The sequence below is a fragment of the Erpetoichthys calabaricus genome, chromosome 5 (assembly GCF_900747795.2).
Source record: "Erpetoichthys calabaricus chromosome 5, fErpCal1.3, whole genome shotgun sequence".
NCBI lineage: Eukaryota > Metazoa > Chordata > Cladistia > Polypteriformes > Polypteridae > Erpetoichthys > Erpetoichthys calabaricus.
In genome coordinates, this window is record NC_041398.2 from 182,646,586 (window position 1) to 182,652,165 (window position 5,580).

At 38.4% G+C, this 5,580-nt stretch overlaps 1 non-coding gene across 1 annotated transcript; it reads left to right on the forward strand.

The window, feature by feature from the left end:
- Window positions 1-4,783: 4,783 nt before the first annotated feature.
- Window positions 4,784-4,974, forward strand: LOC114643387 (U2 spliceosomal RNA). The gene has a single exon (XR_003714774.2). It is a non-coding gene; the product is annotated as a U2 spliceosomal RNA (small nuclear RNA).
- The last annotated feature ends 606 nt before the right edge of the window (window positions 4,975-5,580 follow it).

A 5,580-nucleotide genomic window follows, 5' to 3' on the forward strand; every position in this document is an offset into this window, starting at 1 on the left:
TTTGCATGTTTGTCACACAAAATGTTTCTGATCATCAAACACATTTAACCATTAGTCAAATATAACACAAGTAAACACAAAATGCAGTTTTTAAATGATGGTTTTTATTATTTAGGGAGAAAAAAAATCCAAACCTACATGGCCCTGTGTGAAAAAGTAATTGCCCCCTTGTTAAAAAATAACCTAACTGTGGTGTATCACACCTGAGTTCAATTTCCGTAGCCACCCCCAGGCCTGATTACTGCCACACCTGTTTCAATCAAGAAATCACTTAAATAGGAGCTGCCTGACACAGAGAAGTAGACCAAAAGCACCTCAAAAGCTAGACATCATGCCAAGATCCAAAGAAATTCAGGAACAAATGAGAACAGAAGTAATTGAGATCTATCAGTCTGGTAAAGGTTATAAAGCCATTTCTAAAGCTTTGGGACTCCAGCGAACCACAGTGACAGCCATTATCCACAAATGGCAAAAACATGGAACAGTGGTGAACCTTCCCAGGAGTGGCCAGCCGACCAAAATTACCCCAAGAGCGCAGAGACGACTCATCCGAGAGGTCACAAAAGACCCCAGGACAACGTCTAAAGAACTGCAGGCCTCACTTGCCTCAGTTAAGGTCAGTGTTCACGACTCCACCATAAGAAAGAGACTGGGCAAAAACGGCCTGCATGGCAGATTTCCAAGACGCAAACCACTGTTAAGCAAAAAGAACATTAGGGCTCGTCTCCATTTTGCTAAGAAATATCTCAATGATTGCCAAGACTTTTGGGAAAATACCTTGTGGACTGATGAGACAAAAGTTGAACTTTTTGGAAGGCAAATATCCCGTTACATCTGGCGTAAAAGGAACACAGCATTTCAGAAAAAGAACATCATACCAACAGTAAAATATGGTGGTGGTAGTGTGATGGTCTGGGGTTGTTTTGCTGCTTCAGGACCTGGAAGGCTTGCTGTGATAGATGGAACCATGAATTCTACTGTCTACCAAAAAATCCTGAAGGAGAATGTCCGGCCATCTGTTCGTCAACTCAAGCTGAAGCGATCTTGGGTGCTGCAACAGGACAATGACCCAAAACACACCAGCAAATCCACCTCTGAATGGCTGAAGAAAAACAAAATGAAGACTTTGGAGTGGCCTAGTCAAAGTCCTGACCTGAATCCAATTGAGATGCTATGGCATGACCTTAAAAAGGCGGTTCATGCTAGAAAACCCTCAAATAAAGCTGAATTACAACAATTTTGCAAAGATGAGTGGGCCAAAATTCCTCCAGAGCGCTGTAAAAGACTCATTGCAAGTTATCGCAAACGCTTGATTGCAGTTATTGCTGCTAAGGGTGGCCCAACCAGTTATTAGGTTCAGGGGGCAATTACTTTTTCACACAGGGCCATGTAGGTTTGGATTTTTTTTTCTCCCTAAATAATAAAAACCACCATTTACAAACTGCATTTTGTGTTTACTTGTGTTATATTTGACTAATGGTTAAATGTGTTTGATGATCAGAAACATTTTGTGTGACAAACATGCAAAAGAATAAGAAATCAGGAAGGGGGCAAATAGTTTTTCACACCACTGTATATATATATATATATATATATATATATATATATATATATATATATATATATGAAATAATTTTTTTTTTGTATATACACACACTTGTTGTTTCTTGTAAATATTTTTCTCTATTTTCCCCTTTTGAAGAGCTTACCAAACCAGTTTCAATGAAGGAAGACTGACTTCTTTGATTTTTTTTGTGTGTGTAGTTTTACCATAATCCAAACCTGGGCATTGTACAGCCCGCAAACAGAATGAAGCCCGTGGTCTGGTTCTGTCTGGCCCATGGAAGATGTGGACTTGCCTGGCCACGTCATTTTGCATCACAGCTAGATGTAACCGTTTTGATGCAGATCAGAATTGATATGTATGGGAAACTGCGGGAGATTGCATCAGAAAGAACAGGATGTAAAAGAGGGAAGCTGCAGGATAGTGCATCAGAGAAAGGGGTAATATAGAAATCACGTTATATTGAATAAAGGAAGACAATACCTGCTGTTAATATGTGTCCCGTCTGCATTATGTGCAAAGATACAACCAAAATGAGCAGAAGAAAATGAAAAGCTGAAGCAGGAAACAGATCATTCAACAAATCCCAGACTCCTAAGTATTTTTTTAACAAGGTTAGTGGTAAAGCAATCTGCTTGTTATGCAAAGAGCAAATTGCTGAATTTAAAGACTACAACATGTGCCATCATTTTGACACTAAGTACACCGAAAAATACAGAAATTTATCTGAATAGGAGAAGGTGAGGAATGCAGAGGAATTGTTGGCTAAACTGCAAAAACAGCAATGTCTTTTTACAGAGCATCATACAGCAAAGGCAGGAACAGTAAAAAACAGTTATTTATATATGAGCTCCCAAAATTGTCAAAAGAAACAAACCATTTTCTGATAGAGAATTTGTTAAGGAGTGCTTATTGGAGTTGGCAGCAATCCTCTGGCCAGAAAAGAAGGATGCGTTTGAACATCTCACGGCGAACAGTTACAAGACAGACTGAGGAAATTGCTGAGAATCGAAATGTCGACTTCCTCTCCTTGGCCTTGGATGAAAACTGTGATATTCATGACGCAACACAGCTGCTGATTTTTGTGAAAGGAATAACAAAAGACTTTGAAATGACAGTGGAACTGGCTGCTATGCAGTCAGTGAAAGAGACAACAACCGGTAAGGATTTATTTACTGAAGTTAGTACGTGCATGCAAAAGTTAGGACTGCAAGTTGAAAAGTTAGTGGGGTGTGACAACTGATGGTTCTCCTAATTTGACAGGCAAAAATATTGGACTTTTAAAAAGGATGCAGGAAAAAGTGGTAGAGATTAACCCAGCCCAAAAGCACATATTTTTACATTGTATTATTCACCAAGAAGTGCTATGTAAATCGGTACTGAAACTTAATCATGTGGTTAATGATGTCATAAATATTGTAAATTTCATCCAGGCTAGGGCATAAAATCATGGACAGCTGGTTACACTGTTGGAGCAGCATGAGACTGATCACACTGATCTGGGCTACCACACATCTGTCAGGTGGCTAAGCTTGGGCAAAGTGCTGAAGTAGATCTAGGATCTGAAATCAGAGATTCAGGAATGTTGTCAAATGAAAGGAAAACCCATCCATGAACTAAGCAGCACTGAGTGGCTATCAGAATTAGCATTTGCTGTTGATCTGACTGCACTTATGAATGAACTGAATACAAAATTGCAGGGCAAAGGTCTTTTTACACATGATATGCACAGCCTAGTCACGGCCTTCGCAAGGAAGCTGCTGCTTTTCTCTCAACAAGTAGGGAGCAATACATTGACACTCCTTCTCACATTGAGAGGGAGGAATCTGTCTGATGATCAGCTTAACAGGTATGCAGCTGTGTTCTGTGCAGTACATCGTGAGTTATCCAGGTGATTTGAAGACCTCAAAGCAATGGAAAATGAAATGTTCACCATCTCCTTTCCTTTTACATGCAATGTGGACAGTGCCCCCAGTCAGGTACAACTTAAACATATAGACTTGGAGTCTGATGCATTGCTGGCAGAACACTTCAAGTCAGTGCCATTACTGACATGCTACAATTCTTTTAAAAGGGAGAATTTCTCATACTTGATAAGACTAGCTCAGAGACTGTTTGTCCTCTTTGGATCAACATACATATATGAACAGACATTCTCAGTAATGAAATTCAACAAATCCAGGTACAGGTCTTCCCTTAGTGATGGCCACCTGTCTTTTGTACTGTGAAGAGCAACATCAGAAATTACACCTGACTTCAGTGCACTAATTGAAGCTCATCAAAGACTTAATTCGTCCCACCAAGTTGTCAAAGGTACATAGACAGTAAAATACTTTATTAGTGATTAATGCATTAAAATGTATTTCATATTTTTTTTACACAATCAGGAATTGCAGATTGTGTTACAAAGCATGCGATAGAGTGTGTTATGTTCCATGGTTCAATAAATCAAACAAAATCTGTGAATATGTGGTCTATATAAATTTTATTATTTTGAAAAAAACAAATATAACATGTTTGCCATAATGTAACAGTTGAGAGAATGTGTTTGGGCCTCCTCAAAAAGCTGGCTTACTCATGTGGTACCCCATAAAAATAGATGCCCACCCCTGCCTTAATCTTTTTGTTTTTGTCCTATTTTTTTATTGTTTGCTTTTTTTGTTGGAGTGTCAGTGCTGAAGCACTGTGAATCACAAACAGCCTGTGACTGCTTGTTTTTGTTTTACAACACTCTTGTAATAAATTTGCACCTTTTACCCTTCTATTTTGGCCTATGTCTCTATTCTGCTCTTATCCCATTCGGCTTATGATCTATCAGATGTCCAGAGTGTAGGTTGGAGCCACTTTCCCAATTCACAGGATATCATAGAAGGACAAGATTATTTAAAGATTTATACACCATTAGAAGCATTTTAAAGTGAACCAATGTAACAACACTAAAACTGATGACATGTGCTCAGATGTTCTTTTTCTGGCTGCATTCTGGACTAAATGCAACCGATTAATGTCTTTTCAAGGTAGACCAGTTAGGAGTGTGTTACGGTGACCTAGCTGACTAAAAAAAAATCGTGAATTAATTTTTCACCATCTTCTAATGTTATATCTATCTATCTATCTATCTATCTATCTATCTATCTATCTATCTATCTATCTATCTATCTATCTATCTATCTATCTATCTATCTATCTATCTATCTATCTATCTATCTATAAGAAGTCATCACTTCTTGGCCTTTTGGCTAAGATCAAGTGTAGTATCGGTTCTTATCAGTTTAATATCTGATACGTCCCCTATCTGGGGACCATATATTAAATTGATTTTTGGAACAGGGAGTTGGAATAGGGGCTTGCTCTGTCCACTCCACGCATCAACCTGGTATTGCGGTACTTCCAGGAGCGGTGCACTTTCTCCTCATACTTACCCGGCAGGGGAGATACCATGATCACTAAGGTGGTTCTCCCAGGGCGAGGCTCATCCATTGCACTCCCATGCGGAAAATGCGACTGCATAATTTGTGGTATTATTCAGTTAGACAATAAGAAGTCTAACTTTTGCAATGTTCTATATATGGATAAATGCATTCTTAGTAATATGGTTAATATGTAATTTAAAGATTAGGTCAGAGTCCATGATTACACCTAAATTCTTTACTTTCGCCTTGACTTTTAATGCTAAAGGATGAGTTTACTTCTAATACTCTCATTATGTAAATTTTCACTGACGGCTAAGATCTGAGTTCTTTTCCTTATTTAGCTCGAGGAAATTACTATTCAACCATTCAAAAATATATGATACACATTCGATCAGAGTGCCCAGAGCGTCAGGGTGATAAAGTGCTATAGAAAGATAAAAACTGCATGTCATCTAAATAGCTGTGGTAGTTCACCTTGTGTTTTGAGATAATCTGCCCTAATGGGAGCGTATAAATTGAAAATAACAGCAGGCCCACAATAGATTCTTGTGGTACACCATATGCAATATTGTTGATATCTAAATTAAACTCGCCTTATAAAGA